Source organism: Gekko japonicus, unplaced genomic scaffold, assembly GCF_001447785.1.
Source record: "Gekko japonicus isolate JY-2015 unplaced genomic scaffold, Gekko_japonicus_V1.1 scaffold405, whole genome shotgun sequence".
In the NCBI taxonomy this organism is placed as follows: domain Eukaryota; kingdom Metazoa; phylum Chordata; class Lepidosauria; order Squamata; family Gekkonidae; genus Gekko; species Gekko japonicus.
In genome coordinates, this window is record NW_015175982.1 from 701471 (window position 1) to 722688 (window position 21218).

Here is a 21218-nt window from a genome sequence, read left to right on the forward strand (position 1 = left end):
TGGGAGGACTCTGAAACAAGGACTGAGCTGCACACACTGTCGGGTTGTTGCCTATTCCTGGTATATACAAAGATGTAGTTCTCTGTTGTTGTACATTCAACATGCAGGTGTGTGGGACAGGAGTGCTAATGATGTCCTGGATCAAGGGAGCAGAAGGAACAGCAAAGCTGTGGGCACTGGAATAAGATTTCACAATGACAGGATGGAGTTTTTTTAGCACAGTAACTAACTGAGCGGCACTGTGTTCAGCATCGGGTCGGGGGGGGGGGGGGGCCCCTAGCAAGGGAAGGTAGCAAGTGAAGGTTCACCCTTCACTTCTTCCTGACATGTTTTTCTCTGTGGAGGGGAAGTATTTTATGGGAGACCAGTTCCAACCATGCAGTCCCGCATCCTGTCTGGGTTTAATTTTACCATTTGAATCTGCTGCTAGTACACATCGGTTCTTAGTCTGATAACTGGATCCCCCCCCCCCCGAGAGCTGCAGTTCTCTACTCATGGTGTCTAAAACTCAACTCACTTCATCTGTGGTAAAAAGATTCACACAGACTGTTCAGGCTCATTACGTTCATCTCACCATCACCCTGCGTGCACTAAGAATGTGCTCTAGAACCCCTCAGTACTGTGCTGTGGCTGCGCATTGCAAGGGAAGGCTGGCAGTGCTGGGTGGGCGTCCTTTCAGGGAAGCCTGCCCATCATCACTGATCTTCTCTTCAAGGTACCCCAAGGCGCTTCCAGAACGCCCTGGGTCCCCCCCCCCCCAGACACCATTTGAGAACCAGGAGGCTACATAGTTAAAGTTAAGGCTGCCAATCATAATCCTAGTTTAGTTGGACCCGTTTGGAATACGTTATCATCTGGCTAGCCATGTAAAGGCTTCAAGTCAAAGGCAGCTTGTCCGAAGAAGGATTGTTATCTTGAGTTATCTTACCCAAGTTAAAAATAAAAGGCAACTCTGGTGCAGAAGACTAGCGGAAACCCATGAAATGCTTGAGCTTTCAATCTAAGAAGGGTTTTTTAAGTGATGCAGGGGCTCCCTCGGAGAGGATAACTTTTCACTAAAGGCACTCTGAAGGCTTTTTTAAGATTAGAACCAAGCGATGTGTTTTACGGCTGCATTAGCATTTTGATATGCCATGCAGGCAAGACAAACTTGGATATTTGGACACATTAGTTGCCTTATTGCCTAGGTTCCTCACAGTATGAACAACAACCCGTTAATAATTCACACCAAAATGCAGCACTCAGCCTTTAAAAGTAACTTTAACATAAACTTATACTGGAATACGACATAGACAACTGGCTGCCTATGGAGTGATTAATTCAGTCCCCTAAACAGTACTGTCTCTTCCACATACACACACATACACCCATCCCTCCTTCTAGATACTTGAAAGTTTCCCTGGTGGACTGGAACAAGGAAGAGATGGCTACAAATTTTCCTCCTCATGCTCCCCTTTGTCACTAAACTCCTAGCTGGAAAACAAGCAAACAACAAAAAAAGAAAATCTAGATGAGGTGAAAACTACCTAAAGGGCATGGAGAAGTGGGGGGCAGGTACAGAAAAGGGCTGCTATGGGGAGATACTACACAATACACTGTAAGTCCGGCTGCTTCAAAGAGCCAATTTGTATGCCGCAAGCTACAGGAACAGACAGCGCTTTGGCCAGAGTTAATGTGCCACCCTCATGCACACTGCCACTTTCAAAAACAAATTCCCTATGGTACAAAACTCTATGTGCATTTAACTACATGTGATGATCTAAAGGGCAGGCTCCATGTTAATCCCTACAAGGCGGTATTTCCTGAGCAGAAGTCTGCGGCATCCCCAACTGGTTTATTAGCTGGGTTGCTTGTCAGCTTTGGAAATTAGTACATCTTAAACTGCTTGTCTGCGCTTCTCAGGTTTGTGCACTCAAAGAATCATTGTGCAATTTATACTGCTTGTATCACATCATTTATAACATTTAATAAATAAGATGCATTCATATACTTCTAATTACTGGAGAGCTAGGAAAAGCAATGAGATGTAGCCACCTTGAAAATGAATCCAATAGTTGGTCAGCTCCAAGTTAATAAGAGCTCTTGGTATTTAAACAGAAAGATTAAAGGCTATGTAATAAATAAGAAAGGGGATGACTAATGTTCTTTAAAACCCCATTACTGCAGCTTTGTCTTTTCTCCTCATTAGTTCCTTTCCCACAAGGATATGGCAGAACTAAAACCCTCCGCCTGACTCCCTATTCAAAGCACCTTGTAATACACATATGTTGAGAGACAAGAGAAGGCACAAAGAAAAGGGAACATTTGAAACCAAACCAGATCTCAGAATGAGAACACTTTCCAGGATTTCAGTTTTCTCTTTTTCTTAAAGCTACCAGACCCTCCACAACAATGTATTTGCATATAAGGCAAGCTCTCAGAATGCTTACTGTTCCTGGAAAAGGGCCCAACAATGATTTGGGGAAAATACATGAGCAAGAATGGAATCCATGTAAGCAGATGCCCATTTGCAAGCTCGGCCCTAAAGCAGAGGTCCACAAGCAATGAAACCCTCAACGACTCAGCCTGGCTTGGGGGGGGGGCACTCACACAGCAGAGAGATCTCCTGGGGCTCTCATTTTGCTGCAGCTGCCAGTTAGGCACAGTTGCAAAGGCTCTTCCAGGGGTGGTGTGTTTCCCCACATTCATTTCCCCTGCTCCAGCCCCTTGCAGCAGTCCATATGCTAGGAAGCGTTGTTGTTTTTTTAAATTAACAATTATCATTATTTCCTGGGTCCTCTGGATTAATCCACGACTTTCATTAAAAAAGAAAAGTCTCTAGCCCTTTTTATTGCAGAGATATGCCTTTCCCTTTAGGTCTCTGCAACAAAATGGGTCAGAGGATTTTCTTTTTTTTAAGGAATGCTGGGGATGTATATTTATTTATTATTTATATATTTAATTCCATTACACCCTGCCTTTCTCCCCAACGATGACCCAAAGCAACTAACATCATTCTCCTCTCCTCCATTTTACCTTCACAACAAACCTGTGAGGTGGGTTATGCTGACAGAGTGTGACTGGCCCAAAGTCACCCAGTGAGCTTCCATGGCACGAGTGGGGATTTGAACCTGGGTCTTCCAGATACTGATTCAACATTCTTAACCACTTAACCACATAGGGAACACTTTCCCTATGAGGAAAGGTTAAGGCGCTTAGGGCTCTTTAGCTTGGAGAAACGACGACTGAGGGGTGACATGATTGAGGTTTATAAGATTATGCATGGGAAAGAGCAGGTAGAGAAAGAGGTACTTTTCTCCCTTTCTCACAATACAAGAACTCGTGGGCACTCCATGAAATTGCTGAGCAGTCGGGTTAGAACGGATAAAAGGAAGTACTTCTTCACCCAAAGAGTGATTAACACTTGAAATTCCCTGCCACAGGAAGTGGTGGCAGCTACAAGCATGGACGGCTTCAAAAGGGAATTAGATAAGCATATGGAGCAGAGGTCCATCAGTGGCTATTAGCCACAAGGTATAGATAGGGACTCTGGGGCAAGTGATGCTCTGTCATCTTGGTGCTTAGGGGGGTCAACAGTGGGATGGCTTCTAATGTCCTGGCCCCACTGGTGGACCTCCTGATGGCACTGGTATTTCTGGCCACTGTGTGATACAGAGTGTTGGACTGGATGGGCCTTTGGCCTGATCCAACATTGGCATCTCTTATGTTCTTATGTTCTTAACCACTATGCCACACTGGCTCACGGTCAGTTCCATAGGACCTAGCAGATACATAATGATATTGTGACTCAGAAAATGTTGATTAATGATCATAATGATGATGATAATGATAATCATCATCATCCCTCTTCCTGGTGGGACAGAAGGAGGAAAGGCCACTGTCAGGGCAGAGAAAATGTCACCAATGTAGGTGGTACCAGGAAAAATCTGGATTTTTCCATCTATAAAGGAGATTCCACAAAATGACAGAAGTAAAATCGGTTTGGGGGGAAATGGAGAAAAGCTGGAATGTGCACAGATGTACCACAAAACTGTGTTGAAGCGGGAGTGGGGGGAGACCCTATTTCCCAATAGCTCCCAAACAAGACCAAACAGCCACAGGTGGAAACAACTACATTTTCATCTTTATGGCATTTTGTAGACAATACAATCTTTAGTTATCCAGGTTTGTTACTCTGAGGGTTCTATTCATCATTCTTGAAGAAGACCCCCTCTCAGGTTCTGCAGCAAGTAAATCTCCACACACGTTTCCCTGGAAGCGTTATGCTTTATTAGATTACAAAACTGGTACCATATCCACAGGATTATTGTTAGGAATGACCATGGGGCGGAAACATCCTTACATATAGCAGGACGAGGCAAATGGCTAAGCAGATGAAATTCGAGCACGCACGCAGGAATTCTCCCGGCAGGAGGAAACAGGATAATCAGGAGAGTCGCAGTGCCTCATGAGAGCCGAAAGATTCACACCAGGGGTGGAACGCAAGCCCTCCCTCCTTCACAGGCCAGACAGACAACGTCGTCTGGCAGTACTGGCTCTCATGGTCTCCCTAGCACTGTTTACAGCAAGCGGCAGAGCAGCAAGCAAGCCAGGATCAGAGACGGGAACAAGCAAAACATGGCAGCTAGCTGACACCCCCGTGTTCTCAATAAAATTTATCACAGAGATTCACTTTAACTGCTCCTGCAATGAGATAGTAACTTGTTTATTTGCTGGAGTACCAAACAAGTGACCTAGTTAGCTTTATGTTCTCTGGGTAATGATGGTGAAGGGGGAACTTGGGCAAATAACTGGAGGGGAAAGCTCAGGATCTTTTTGGTATTATATATCAGTTTTCTGTCATACACTCAAAGTAGTTTCCAATTACACAGGTAATATCATAAACAGTAAAACCAACAATAACAGATTCAATGAGGGCAAAGTAATATGAACATATGAAGCCGCCTTATACTAAGACTATTGGTCCTGCTAGCTCACTGTTGTCTAGTTTGACTGGTAGAAGTTCTCTAGGGTCACAGGTAGAGGTTTGGTGTATTTTTTAAAAACACCTGATAATCCAAAATTCTTTATCCTGTCATTTGGCCCCACATTACCAGGAATGGGACTAAACCTAAGAGATCAGGGGTTAATTCAGCATGCCTAGAAAGTTCAAGGTCAATGCAACATTTAAAACTCATAGATATATCATATACTCAACAACTACAGCATGTCGGCAAGGCAGGATACAAATAGAAACAATAAAAAAAAAAATACACTATATCAGCTGTACAAGCCCTCTTTGAGTTCTTCAGTAGTCTCACACTGCACATCACACAGAATACTGTTTGATATTTCATACAATACACGCAAGGGGGCATGGCTGTGTTTCCATTTTTCATGGAAATGCAAGTCAATATTATCTGGTGCAACAAATACAAATGGCAAAACATAATTCTGCAAGTCACAAAAAGCTGAATTCATCTTATCTGGATTAGCACAACAGCAACTGTTTGCTATCTGCATTCTCTTCTTCCATTTCTTTACTGTCATTTAAAGTTACAATCCATCACATAGTTCCCCAGGGCTGTATATCTTTTAAGAACACAGAATGCTAGATACCATCTTAATTGTTGAAAACGTTGTACAATTTTACTAAAATAGATAACTGTTGTCCCATTTAACTTCTTTAAAAGAAGGCTTGCAACCTGCATAAATTCAAGAATGAATAAAATCTATTAAACTGTTATACACATATAGATTTGCTTCGCTTGTGTCCAAAGGTAATCACTGTGTTTTTTCCTGAAGTCTTCTGGAGATACAATGCTTGCCATACTCCTAAACATGGTTAAGAGCAAAGAAGCATTTCAGAAGCTCATGGGCTTCACTATCAGTTGGGTAATCAAAAAGTGTTCCATCTCCATCAGGCACTACAGACCCAAAAGTGTACATCAAAACAACAGAGGCGGACTCTTTGTCTGAGCAGGGGGCATCAGCCCCGAAAAGTTCCTACAAACTGCGGAAGAGAGAGAAGAAGAAGTAAAGGCTGAAGGACTCTGAATTGTGCCTTTGAGAACTTTGGTTCTAGGGGATGATGGGGGCCACTGTTATTGGGCAATTAAATGTAACTGGGGATGGTTAAAAGGGTTAAAAGATTGACACAGTTCATAAGAAGTACAAAGATGAAAAGTCTGAATGAAGTATAAAAAGCTAGTTGGAGATCTCCTCTCTTGGGTTTTTAGTTAGTAGTGGGTTCTTTACTTTCTCCCTTATATGTAGCTTTCCCTTTCCCTTTTTTCTATTCTAGTTTTTTTAGTGTTTAAAAAATCAATAAAAAATCCCCTCCGGGGGCTTAAAAAAAAACAGAGGCAATATCCCACAAAGTTACCAAAGATAATCTTTACAGGAGAAGGATTTTTAATGGCTTGGTTTTTTAAAAAAATATTGTGGTCAGCTGAGAAGCCTTCCTTCAGAGGAGAACTGGTGGCTCAGTCTCCACCAGACCACAGAGCCCTCCAGACCACAGATGGCCACCTGAGAAAGCACATCAAGACTGCAGGGGTTCACTGAGAATTGCAAAGAATAGCTCACCAAGCCCAGAGCAAGATTCTGCAACCGATGACTCCAGAGCCAAGAGCCAACAATCTTTAGGCATGGCAAACTGGAGGGGGTAGGTGCAGCTCTGGATTAACCATGAAGCAAAATAAGCATGTGCTTAGGGCACCAAAGGTAGGGGGGGGAACCACAGAGCGTTTCCCCCCCTATTTGCTTACTGCAATTAAGTGTTTAATAAAGGGAAAATAAATTTTATATTATATTTAATATAGCTGTGGGGTCTGGCCTGGAATAAAACTGAATTTTAATCTCTTATTTCACCTTCAGAAGTTATTGAGTCTAAATGTCTTGTCAGTAAACAATGGAAAAGCCGAGGGGCTGTACTTGTGGCATCAATTGGCCCTGAGTAGATGGGATGTTATAATAACCAGTATGTGAAGAGAATGGCAGAAAAGAGATATTTATACTTTTGATCCTTTGTTCACCTAACCTCCGGCCTGAGGTGGACTTCCCTGCTTGGTCAGAATAGCCTTGCACCTTGGCATTTCATATTCCTCTAGAATGGACCCAACTTAGAGGCATTTGCTTTGCAGCCAACTGTTTCCTGGCTAATACTCCCCTGTCACATGCTTAGGCTTAGAGTGCAAGGGCAGAAATCCACATTTGGAGGCAGAAACAGTGCCTCAAAATATAGAGTACTAAATAGCAGAGATGGGAAGGTGCAGACGCTTACTGAAGCAAAAAGCTGGCCAAGGAAGCAGAGCAGGAGAACCAAAAGTTCGAAGAGACAAGTGACTCACATTGGAAGATCAAGAACAGGGAAATCTGATCTACTAACCAGACTCCTCATATTTATATATATGGCTTTGCCTAACCTCTTATCATTCATCTAGCAACAGAAAATTGAAACAAAGAGCCTCCCTTGAACAAACTTCAGGGCTGTTTGTATTTGCTACTGAGCTATATGGTAGCAGCGGCAGTAAGGAGTATTTATTAAAACGTGGCAAACTGACAAGGAAAGAAGAGAAATGATTGTTTATAGCATGGGAAAGCATCAGGTCTGGGAACAGGTACAGAATTCAAAATCTAGAGTATCTCCGTTTCCATATTTTTATATTTACCATATTTTTTATACATACCTAAAAAGTCAATAGCCGTTACACTGTAAAAACGAGCTTCACGTCAGATAATCTCAGGCACTGGAGTGGAATGTGTGAGGGGTACGGTTTTAATGCCCTCCTCACCGTTCCCCATGACTAATAAAAACAAGTATACGTAATACGCTTAACATCTCTATTTCAGATATGGCAACAGAAGTCAGCTTCTTTTCCAAAGAAAAGTTTTCAGTGCTGAGGATTTACAGTGTTAAAAAAACTAAGTAAACACCCTTGTGTATAGTCCAACTCAGCATACCGAAAGAGGCCCCACCCTCATTCCCTGACATCAGGCTGAACATGTTCCCAATTTAAACACCCCACATTTTATTATTAAATCTTTTTTATGCTGTTAGAACAAAAACTGACAGGCTCAATTGCTGCTTCACTTAAGATGCCTCTCCTCTAGCGTCCCTTAAAATCCATTAGCCCCAGTTTTCACTTCTCAAACGATTTATGCATTCCTATTCCATTCTACATTTTCCCCAAATAGATACTTTTATCTTCATCTAGTACTGGGAGTCAATCTTCTGCACCACGCTCACAAGGCTCAGGAGAAGGCCTTCTCTTTAACTATGACATTTATCTGAGCATGTTTATTCTTTATAGATCACAAACTGGAATGATGATCTTCAGGAAGAAAAGAAATGTCCAAAATTAACTAGTGGAAATATTCTCTGGACGTGTTACTAAGCAGTGCCTTTCAGAAGCCAAGTAATTGCTAAAAGATAACAAGCATATTATATTCTTCAGCTCATCCGCCTTGAAATGGTAGCTCTAAGTATGATCTAACGTAAGTTGCCCCATTGGCACCACCACTGTTTTAATTTGGGTTTAATTTTAACAAACAGGAATTGGGGAGACAGTGAGAAAGGGGTGACCAGATGCAAAGGAAGACAGAATTCCTTTATCTTTGTGTAGGAGAAGATCATTTCACCCCTTTCATAGTAACCTGCCCCTCTACAACTTCTCTTTTATATAAATTATTAAAAGGATATGAGTCTTGCCCTCCTTTGAATCTAGTCTCCCTAAGGAGAGAAGGAAAACAGCCACATATGGCAAAAACATGCAAGTGGGACCCATACTGCATTTTGGGGCTACAGTCATTTCTTGGATCAAAAAGAATGAGATGACTATTCTAGCTACTGTTGGCCCAAGCCAGCACCTTTATGAGCTGTTCTAGTTCCACACCCCATTTGTCACCATGGTGTCTATTGTTCCGTTGATAACTACAGTTTTAAATTAAGCCCTGCCAGGAAAAGACAGTGCTGTTGCCTCATTCCCTTCCATTATTCTAATCCCTTGGGATCAAATTCCAAGGTTCTATGCCAGTTTATCAATGCTTAACTCGGGTAAGATGCCTCCTGAGACCAATAGAGTGGAACAAAGCAACCCAAGGAAGAAATTTTATTATTGATTCATGGCAAGATAATCACTTCAGCAGACTCTGACCAGAAGATGAGCTGTAAGTGGTGCAATCTGGGGAGGCAACAGAAAAGGGGCAGGGAGGTTAAAAACAAACAAACAGAATAGCTGAGTGGGGGGGGGGAATCAATAGTTTTTAAAAATACAATTGTCTCTGAAAGAAGAGAATGGATAAACAAGAGTGCTTCTGAAATTTAGCTCAGAGAGGTGATTGAAAACCTCAGCAAATTACAGTATTTCTTGAAGAGTACCAAGTCCATATGAAAGTGTAATAAACAAAATGCACTCAAGTGTACCTTGATATTTAATACAGAGCTATATGTACTCATAATACAAAAAGCTTGCTGAGTGACTTTGGGCCAGTCACACACTCTCAACCCAAACTACCTCACAGGATTGTTGTGAGGATACAATGGAGAAGAGGAGATTGTTGTAAGTTACTTTGGGTCCCATTTGGGGAGAAAACATTTCCCGAGCATGTTCCTAATCAGGGGTCCTTTCACAGAAAAAGAGGTGCAGGAGCTCATTAGCATAACTTATTAGCATAACTTATTTGCATATGCCATGCACCCTGACATCACCGGTAGTGTGTCAGAAGGCAACACCCACCGCTCAGGCTCCACTGGACTCTTTTAGATTGTTAGCTATTGGGGGGAGAACATGCAGATTTGTCCTCGCAGAGAAGGGAGAGCTTGTACCTGAATAAAACTTGGTCTTAAAGGTGCCACTGGACTGTTTTGGATTGCCAGCTATGTTGCAGTGCAGATCTGCCCTCACAGAGGGGGGAGAGCTTGTACCTGAAGGCAGGGCCGGCCCGAGGTTATCCTGCGCTCTAGGCGAGCGCAGGTGCCAACCTCCCGGCGGGGCCTGGAGACGCGCTCTAGGTGGGGGAGGAAAGTGGTCGTGTGTGTGTGTATGTGTAAAGTCTGGGTCTGCGCAGCCCCGGCCCTCCTCCCCCTCCCCCCCGCTGCCGGACAGGAGGGGCAGATGTGTGTGGGGAGTCTGGGTCTGTGCGGCCCCGGCCTTCTTTTTATTCCCTGCTGCCGCCAGGCAGGAGAGGCAGAGAAAAAAGGCGGCGGGGAGGAGGAAAGCGCCGTCTTCGGGCGACTCCACGCCGGAGAAGGGGCCCCAAGTTCTCATGTTCTGGGAGGGGGGGGGGGAATTGCCCGTGCCACTTTGTACAGCCAGCATCTTCTACAAATCTCTGTTCCTCCCCTTAGTCCTCTTTCCTCTCAATGAAAAAGCCCCACACTCTGTTGCCTTTCCACTCCCGCCCGCCTGCCAGCCGCTGCCACCGCCGGCGGACAGGAGAGGCCAAGAAAGGCGGTGGCGGAGATGGCCGGCCGGCCGGCAGGCAGCCGGGGAGGAAAGAACCGCGCCGGAGAAGGGGCCGCTCCCGCCCGCCGGCAGCCGGCGTGCAGGAGAGGCCGAGAAAGGCGGCGGCGGCAGCGGGCGGGTGGGGAGGAGGAAAGCGCAGGAGAGGCCGGGAAAGGCAGCGGGGGGAGGGAGGAGGAAAGCGGGCGGTGTGTGTGTGTGTGTCTTTCTCTGGCTCTCCTCCCCCCCTCGGCCAGAGTCGCCCGTCGGTAAATTCATTTGGCAGCAATTTCCCCCGCCCGAGCGGCGCCCCCTCCCTCCCTCCGGGGACCTAATTGAATTACGCTCGCTGCAGGTCGGCCGAGCCTTCCCAGCGGCGAGAAACAGCTCCCGGGCGGCGGGCTCTGGCTGGGCCTTGCGGAGCTGTCGCCCGTCGGTAAAGCGGGGGAGGAAGAGGGCAGCCGGGCAGGAGAGGCCGAGAAGTGCAGCGGGGGCGGCAGGGGGGTGGGGAGGAAAGCGCCGCGCCCTGCCCACCCCCGCCGCCGCGTCCTCCTCCTACAGCCGGGCGGCAGAGCTCCTCCCAGCCCCGCTCCTCCCAGCTGCTGGCGGCGCCCCTGCCTCTCCTCCTGCGCCCTACCGGCCGGCTCGCGCTCCAGGCGAAGGCCTAGTTCGCCTAGCGGGCGAGCCGGCCATGCCTGAAGGCGGGCTTGGGGGGGCTCTGCAATTTACCTGGCTGCTTCTTGCTCCTTGTGGCCCGACTGAGGGCTGCTGGGAGCAGGGGGTGGGGCTTGTTGCATGTGCCCGCCCCCTGGGATCCTTAAAGCCAGAGCTCCGCTCCTGTGCACTCCTGCAGGAAATGACCCCTGTTCCTAATCAAAATTGTTGTAAGACACCTAATAACTAGCAACCAAAAAATACCTAGGAATGTTCATCAGTCTCTCAGACTCTCAAAAGAAAGCTTCTTCACATATCTTACGGGTCTCCAACTTCCTAAGCCTAAGGGCACCTTTGAAATTCTGACACAGGGTAATGGCCACAACCACAAAATGGCTGCTATAGTAGGTGGAGCCAATCACAAAATGGCTGCCGCAGGAGGCAAAGTCAACCACAAAATGTCAGAGTGAGTTATATATAACTAAGAACATAAGAACATAAGAGACGCCAATGTTGGATCAGGCCAAAGGCCCATCCAGTCCAACACTCTGTATCACACAGTGGCCAGAAATACCAGTGCCATCAGGAGGTCCACCAGTGGGGCCAGGACATTAGAAGCCATCCCACTGTTGACCCCCCCAAGCACCAAGAAGACAGAGCATCACTTGCCCCAGAGCCCCTATCTATACCTTGTGGCTAATAGCCACTGATGGACCTCTGCTCCATGTGCTTATCTAATTCCCTTTTGAAGCCGTCCATGCTTGTACCCGCCACCACTTCCTGTGGCAGTGAATTCCATGTGTTAATCACTCTTTGGGTGAAGAAGTACTTCCTTTTATCTGTTCTAAACCAACCGCTCAGCAATTTCATGGAGTGCCCACGAATTCTTGTATTGTGAGAAAGTGAGAAAAGTACTTCTTTCTCGACCTGCCCTATCCCATGCATATTCTTAGAAACCTCAATCATGTCACCCATCAGTCGTCGTTTCTCCAAGCTAAAGAGCCCTAAGCGCTTTAACCTTTCCTCATAGGGAAAGTGTTCCAACCCTTTTATCATTCGAGTTGCCCTTTTCTGCACTTTTTCCAAAGCTATAATATTCTTTTTAAGGTGTGGCGACCAGAACTGCACAGAGTATTCCAAATGAGGTCGCACCATTGATTTATATAGGGGCATTATGATATTGGCTGATCTGTTTTCAATACCCTTCCTAATAATCCCCAGCATAGCATTGGCCTTCTTTATTGCAGTCACACACTGTCTCGACATTTTCAGTGAGTTATCCACTACAACTCCAAGATCTCTCTCTTGATCAGTCTCTGCCAGTTCAGACCCCATCAATGTGTATTTATATTTAGGATTTTTGGCTCCAATGTGCATCACCTTGCACTTGGCCACATTGAACCCCATTTGCCATGTTGACGCCCACTCGCCCATCCTTGACAGATCCCCTTGGAGTGCCTCACAATCCTCACTGGTTTTCACCACCCTGAACAACTTTGTATCATCCGCAAATTTAGCCACTTCACTGCTTACTCCCATCTCCAAATCATTAATGAACAAGTTAAAAAGCAGTGGACCAAGTACTGATCCCTGCGGTACCCCACTGCTTACCACCCTCCACTGAGAAAATTGCCCACCTACACTCACTCTCTGTTTTCTATGAACTAGCCAGTTTTTGATCCATAAAAGGACTTGTCCTTCTATCCCATGATTTTTGAGCTTACTTAGGAGCCTTTGATGAGGAACTTTATCAAAAGCTTTCTGGAAGTCAAGGTAAACAATATCTATTGGATCCCCCTTGTCCACATGTTTGTTCACCCCCTCAAAGAACACTAACAGGTTAGTGAGACAAGATCTTCCCTTACAGAAACCGTGCTGAGTCTGCCTCAATAGGTTTTGTTCATCTATGTGCCTACTAATTCTTTCCTTAATAATGGTTTCCACCAATTTACCCGGTATCGACGTCAGACTGACTGGCCTGTAATTTCCCGGATCTCCTCTGGAACCCTTTTTAAAGATGGGAGTGACATTAGCTACCTTCCAATCCTCAGGAATGGAGGCAGATTTTAAGGAAAGATTACATATCTTTGTCAGGAGATCTACAAGTTCACATTTGAGTTCTTTCAGAACTCTCGGATGTATGCCATCTGGGCCTGGTGATTTTTCAGTTTTTAAGTTGTCTATCAGTTTTAGGACCTCCTCTCTCATCACCTCAATCTGACTCAGGTCTTCCAACACCCCTCCTGAAATCAGTGGTTCTGGAGTGGGCAAGCACTTCTCATCTTCCACAGTGAAGACGGAGGCAAAAAATGCATTTAGCTTCTCAGCCATTTCCCTATCATCCTTCAATACTCCTTTTACCCCTTGGTCGTCCAAGGGCCCCACTGCCTCCCTGGCTGGTTTCCTGTTTCTAATGTATTTGAAGAAAGTTTTATTGTTGGTTTTTACGTTTTTTGCTATATGCTCCTCATATTCCCTTTTTGCCTGCCTGACCTCAGACTTGCATTTTATTTGCCATAGCCTGTGTTCCGTTTTATCAGCCTCACTGTGACTAGCTTTCCACTGCTTAAAGGAATTCTTTTTACTTTTTACAGCCTCCATTACTCTGTTTGTTAACCATGCAGGCTTTTTCCTATACCTGTTTGTGCCTTTCCTAACCTGCGGAATATATATTTTTTGAGCTTCTAGGATCGTAGTTTTAAATAGATCCCAAGCTTCCCCAATTGTTTTGACCCTTTCTACTTTTCCTTTCAGTTTCCTCCCCACGTGTCCCCTCATATCAGAGAAATTACCCCTTTTAAAGTTAAAAATGGTTGTGTGAGTCTTTTTGGCCAATTCTCTATTTGTACAAATGATGAACTCAACAACATTATGATCACTGTTTCCAAGCGGTGCAATCACTTTTACATCTCTCACCAGGTCTTGAGTGTTACTTAGGACCAAATCAAGGATCGCCTCTCCCCTGGTAGGTTCCGTGACCATCTGCTCCATAGCACAGTCATTTAGAGTGTCTAGAAACTCAATCTCTTTTTCCCGACTAGAACACATATTGACCCAATCAATGTGTGGGTAGTTAAAATCACCTATTATTACACAGTGTTTTTGTCTAGTTGCTATCTTTAAGGCATTCATCATTTTATAATCCTCCTCTATCTTTTGATCTGGTGGGCGATAACAAACTCCCAGTGTTAAGTTTCCTTTTGGCCCCCCTATTTCAACCCATAGAACTTCCAGAAGCGAATCCAATTCACTTAGCCTCTCAATCTTTCTAGACTTTATACCCTCTCTGACATACAGAGCTACCCCACCTCCAACCCTTCCCCCCCTATCCTTCCGATATAATATATAACCGGGAATCACTGTGTCCCACTGATTTTCCTCATCCCACCAAGTTTCAGAAATACCCACAATGTCTATTTTTCCCTCCGACACCAAGCACTCCAACTCCCCGATTTTACCTCGGACACTTCTAGCATTTGTATAGAAACAGCTGTATGACCAGAATTGCACACAGTATTCCAGATGAGGTCGCACCATTGATTTATATAGGGGCATTATGATATTGGCTGATCTGTTTACAATACCCTTCCTAATAATCCCCAGCATAGCATTGGCCTTCTTTATTGCAGTCACACACTGTCTCGACATTTTCATTGAGTTATCTACTATGACTCCAAGATTTCTCTCTCTCTTGATCAGTCTCTGCCAGTTCAGACCCCATCAACGTGTATTTATATTTAGGATTTTTGGCTCCAATGTGCATCACCTTGCACTTGGCCACATTGAACCCCATTTGCCATGTTGACGCCCACTTGCCCATCTTTGACAGATCCCTTTGGAGTGCCTCACAATCCTCACTGGTTTTCACCACCCTGAATAACTTTGTATCATCCGCAAATTTAGCCACTTCACTGCTTACACCCAACTCCAAATCATTAATGATGATTAATGATTTCCCTATTTCAACCCATAGAATTTCCAGAAGCGACTCCAATTCTCTTAGCCTCTCAATCTTTCTGGACTTTATACCCTCTCTGGCATACAGAGCCACCCCACCTCCGACCCTTCCCTCCCCCAATCCTTCTGATATAATATATAACTGGGAATCACTATATCCCATTGATTTTCCTCATCCCACCAAGTTTCTGAAATACCCACAATGTCTATTTTTCCCTCCGACACCAAGCACTCCAACTCCCCGATTTTACCTCGGACACTTCTAGCATTTGTATAGAAACAGCTATAATTTCCCATACAAGTTAAGCCTGCAACCTTCCTCTTGCTATCTCGAGATCTTGTCAGGCAGTCCATGTCACTAGCCATGGTCTCAGTGGACAATTTCAATCCACCTCCCTGTAGAAAAGCAACAGGTACCCCCTCATCCCTCTGAGATGAGCCAACCCGAACCAGAGACTTTTCATCTCCTGTCGGCTTTCCCCCAATATTCAGTTTAAAAACTTGCCAGCATTTGAGGGAGAAGCTCTGTTTAACAGAGTTGCATATCCAATCAGAAGCCCTGCTGTACAAAAGTCCTACCTAGCACCACCTACTTTCTAAAAGCACTTGGTGGGTGCCAGAAAACGTATTGGTGGGCGCCGTGGCACCCGTGGGCACCATAGTGGGGACCCCTATCTTATCTGGTATGCAACAATAACTCTCAGACCTGCGGCATCTAAGGACTGTAAAATATTATCCAGGTAGTTTACCAAGATGGGGGAAATGTATTCCTGAACTTCCTGTAGATGAGGCAGGACAATTCTGCAATTTCCTTTCTCAATGGGAGGAGATCACCCACTCTGGAGTTGCCCGTACGTGAGCATGAACATGAAAAATACTTTCCTTTGGACAAACTGACTTCCATTGTCAACCATCACAGATTGTTCTGGATCCCTGTAGATGGACACACATGGACCATCACGTTGAAATGGGAAGAGAAACCACTGCATGACTCTGTCATGGAATTTGATGCATAGGATGGTATCCAGGCACAAAATCATAGACCCTTGCAGGTGAGCAAGGAACATCAAATCTGCCTTAGAAGAGGCGGCCACTTGTGACTCTGCTATTCCAATGGCTATATCTTTGCTGGAGGTAAGAAGAAATTTTCCTGTGCTGTGCCCATGATCCTTGTCCCACAGTTACCACTGATATACATACCAGAAAGACTTGCGGTATATCAAGTCTTTAATGTGACATCCTCTGTGTAAAAGATATACACACACCTCAGGACCAAGTAGATTCCAGCCCAGCCTAATCCTTGCTGACCTAGTTTTCTATTTGTACTGAAGTTTGTTCTAACATGGAGCAGCATTTAAAATGGCAAGTCCATCTGCAGTCGGTAGTGGTGCAGTCCCCTCCTATTACAACCCAATTTCACAACCTCATTCTGCTGCATGGATAAGCTTCAGTTCCTCTCCATCATACCCAGCTATACCTCACAACACAGGATACCTCCCCACTTTCCATCGTATTGTGGGAATGAGGCAATAAAGCCCCCCTCCCCAATATTCTTGTACCTGGACGTTTCTGCAATTCACCGAATGCACACACACCCTATCCAAACACTCCTCCCTACCTCCCCCCTTCCATGTTTTACCATTAATGAATGAGGCCTAAGAATGTCAGTCCTCATTAACCTGTAGGTGGGGAAAACAGTTTCTACTGACAGAGAACAAAAGTAACATAATACAATTGTACCAAGAGCAATATGCCTTTTGTGCTTAAATGTAGTAAACCCAGACCTCCTCTGGAGAAAGCCATTGAAAGTTCTTGCTCTGAGCGCTGAACCTGCAATCACACTCACTAAGAGGCTGATTTAACACCAAACATATAAAGTTTATTAATCACCTCTCTATGCAAAATGCACCCATGGTAATGGGCAATAACCCCAAACTGTAAAACCAACTAACCAAAACACAATAAAAACAATAACTAATAAGAGTATCAAAGACAGCCACAGACACAGTTTCCTTGGTTTAACAATGGTCTGAGAACACAAAACATTTCCCTCGGCACTTGAATGCTAATCATTAGCAAGCCTCTCCTTGGTCACCAGTCCCAAAGCTGTGTGTGCCAATGTTAGGACATCCCTCCTCCGTGATTCACAAGATGTTACATCAAGGAAAAAATGGGTCTTTAAGCAAACTAAAATGCTACACTGCATGCCAATGATCATGTCCCATTTCCTATGCTCTGCCTAGAGGCTATAGAAATCCTTCATATTGATGAAGTTAGCAGTACCATCCCAAGCAGAACTACACCTTCCATACACGTAGAAGGCCAAGCTTCTGCTCAGAATGGCACCACTACTGTTGTAATATTTCCAAGGACCATTCCTAGCACAACATTTTCCTACCAGAGATGCAAAAGCTTTGGGGGGAGGGGAATGGGCAAAGCACACTCTCTCTGCCAAAGGAAAACTTGGAAACGCCTACAAAAGATTTTCTTTTAGAATGGGTGATTTTTTTTTCAAAAGCAGATTTTAGTCATGCAAAATGTGCAGCCAGTGTGGAATAGTGCTTAGCGCTGGCCTGGGATCTTGGACACCCAGGTTTGAATCCCCACTCCATCATGAAAGCTGAGTGGATGACCCTCAGGCAAGTCATTTCCTCTCAACCTAACCTATCCCACAGGGTTGTTGTGAAGGTAATATGGAGAAGGTGAGAACAATGTTGTAAGTTGCTTTGGTTCCCCCACTGGGGAGAAAAGCATTATGTGAACATCCAAATTTCTAGAAATTTCCTATTACCTCCTGCTCTGAATGTCTGAAAATGACCAAATGTGAGTTGGAAACATGCATGTGAATCAGAGAGATCAAAAAGCCCTAGGAGCTTTGCAGAACAGTTATTCTTCAACTTATAAGTTTCTCACCTAAATAATATAAATAAAATCTCTCCTTATACATAAAAGAGTTTACGTGTGACTCTTTTCTGAACGTTCCACACGCTTCCTGTTGGGATTCTTTTAAGTAAGCCAGCAGAGTATTAAGAGACTGAGTCCATGGTGTGTTTTAAAATATAAAAGGTTTACTATAAACCCAACATGGGAAAAAGGTACACAGGATATAAAATAACAAAGAGCTAATATGGCTACATCCTTACAGCTAAAAGGTAAAACGGGAAGAGAATGGCGTCTCGTTCTCAGTCAGAACAAAGAGAGGAAGAAGAGCCAATATGCTAAATACTTGACACACTGGTTTCCAATCAGAGTAGCAAGTTAGCTCCAAAGTTCCCGGGCATTCTATTGTCTAAACAGATTGGTTACAAACAAACATGTGACTTCCTGTTGATCATAACAAACATCATTAACCCTGTAATACTGAAGTGTTTTGACTTGTAACACCCAACACTTCCCCAGCCTTTGGGTCCCTGATCTGTCATCCCTGGGGCACACTGCCTCCTTCCGTCGCCTCTGTCCCACCCAAAGAACCGCCGGGCAGCATCTCACCCTCAGTCTGCGGGAAGCCGCCGGGCAGGATGGATGCTCCGGTGGCCAGACACATCCGAGGCCCATGGCAATCCTGCCAGGAGGCTGACTCCAGGTAGCTAGACACCCTGCCACTAGGCAGGGGCCGCCGGGCTGATGGCGGTGGTGGCGGCCTGTGGGACGCCGCCACCCAGCTGGACAGGGAGGCAGTGGCAGGCTGTTCCATCGCTCCTCCACCCTGGAATCTGCGGTGAGGAGAGAAACCGGGGACCAGAGGCTGATCCTCCCACTCCCGTCAATGCCGCCTGAGGCCCAATCCACCTCAGAGACAGTGCCAACCCATTCCACTGCCCTTCGAGCCTGGGGTCTCACCAGGGGGCCGACAGCGCGGGCCCGGCCCTCATTCCCCTCACAGGCGACATGCAGCCGAGCCGCCACACTGGGCGGAGGACCCTCACGCCGCCCCCCACAGCCCAGGACCAATGTGCAGAGCCGGCTTGCAACCTAGCAGCTCCTGCCGTGCTGCCAGGGCAGCCAGCGGTGGAGCCATCCCAGAGGACGCTGCCCGCGCCCACACAGGGACACCATCACGGCCCGTGCTGCCACCCCGGGATCTCTGCGGCGCATCCAGGGTGGGGGCGCAGGGAGTTTTCACGTCCTTCTAGGGCTTGTTGTATTGGTCCTACAACGAGCCTTGCTCCTAGTACATTTATATTACAGTATAATATAAATGTGCCCTGACCTGAATGGTTCAAACTAGCCTGATCTCATCAGATATCAGAAGCTAACCAGGGTCAGCCCTGGTTAGTACTTGAATGGGAGACCACCAGGGTAGTCCAGAGTCACAATGCAGAAGGCAAACTACCTCTGAACATCTCTTGTCTTGAAAACCTTCAGGGTTGCCAAAAGTCAGCTGCAACTTGACAGTACATTACACATACACACACAATATAAAGTGTATAATTACTTTTATAACACCACACAATAGCAATAATTTTAAGAAAATGCCATAAGAATTTTAAGAGAGATTTAAGAAAGAAAACAAATGCTTAAACAGAGAGTAAGCTCTGAGTATTCTGACCCTGGAAAAGGTCCATGTAGGTCATTTCTCTATGCCAGATTTCAAAAGAAAAATGCAAACAGAGAATGTAAATATGCAGGCTGCATATTTTGTTATTAAAAAAGAGACAGTGAGGTTTTCAAGACAGGAGATGTTTTATCTGCGATGGCAGAAATCTTCAAAGGGGTGGAGGCACCAAGAACGGCAAGAAAGGCTCCCACACAGTCCACCAGGACACATTGAATTATTTATTTTTAAGACCTTGCAGCTTTGCTTGTCAGAAGGATTCCATGTCATCAAGGCCTGTCCCTTCCATTCAGGTGCCTTCCCAGCCAGAACTGTCTTTGTCAGCTTGGCAAGAAGGGGCAGTTGTCTCAAGGGCAGGGCCGGCCCCAGCTTATTTTGCACCCTAGGCGAGGATCCCTTCTGGCATCTCCCCCCGCCCCGTGCACCCACCAATTTTCAAAAATAAATGCATTTTAGGAAGTACGGGGCCGGGTTCAGTTTGGTGCCCCTAAGGGCCATCCCGCTCTAGGCGATTGCCTAGTTCGCCTAGTGAGTGAGCCGGCCCTGCTCAAGGGAGAAAGAACTTCAGCAAGAGCTCTTGCAGAAACTGAAGAGGGCAGACACCCTGCTGGGAGCTTCTTCCAGGTGAAATGGTACCTCTTGCTGCCTGTACAGCCCCTCCTGCCTTCACAGCCACTCTCTCTGAGCAGGTTGAGCCGACTCAGCCTTTTACAAGGCTTATGGAACCATTTTGCGTTAATGATCAGAATGCAAAAAAACCCAAAAAAACCCTGCCATATCTTTCTATCACTCCTCCAAATGTTAACTTGTTTTATTGGTTATATAACACCATGCGTGCTACCACAGGCAATGGGTAGTCATGATGGACCAGCAGAGGAAGAGTTAGTTGTACTTAGGGTAAATGCATCCTTTTAAAAAAAGGGGGAAAAAGAATTTTATTAGTTTTTCAAAAGTAAAAGAAAAAGAGGACAACTACAAACAAAGAAAGACAAACATAAAACAAATATGGAGTCTGTACTCATTGTAACTACTTAAATTTTACATAGACTCATTCTGTTATGCACCTAGAACAATTTAACCATTTAACAAATAGAGCTTATGTTTCAGTTGTTATGATCAGCGCTTTACAAGATAATCCTTGAGGCATGTCCACACAGCAGTTTTCTGCAATCTTGATTCAGTGTTGTTGCAGCAGTCCCTGGTAGGAGAGGGAAGGGAAAAAGATTTTCCCATAAGGAGCCCCTGTGCATACAAGCAGAAAGTAGGCCATGCAGAACACACTAGCCAGCTATAAACAAAAACGGAGTGACTAGTGCCAAGCACACGAAAATACTGGGATGTTCATCCAAACTGTCAAGAATTCTCTCCGTACAGATATGGTCCTCTTACTTCTGCCCTTGGTAGCTAATTGTGTCACATCATTGGGTCACACTGAAGGTCTAGGTATGCTGTGAAATAGACATGCCTTAAGCTTTCACCATAGAGTTGCAACCTCCAAGAGCAGCCTATTTTGGCATTCATTTTTCTAAAGGGGTGGTAGTGGTCTTAGGGACATTTAGGGATATTCTATCTCCCTTAATCATCAATACCTGCTAGAAGCAATGGTGAAAATAACTAATTGGGTTCTA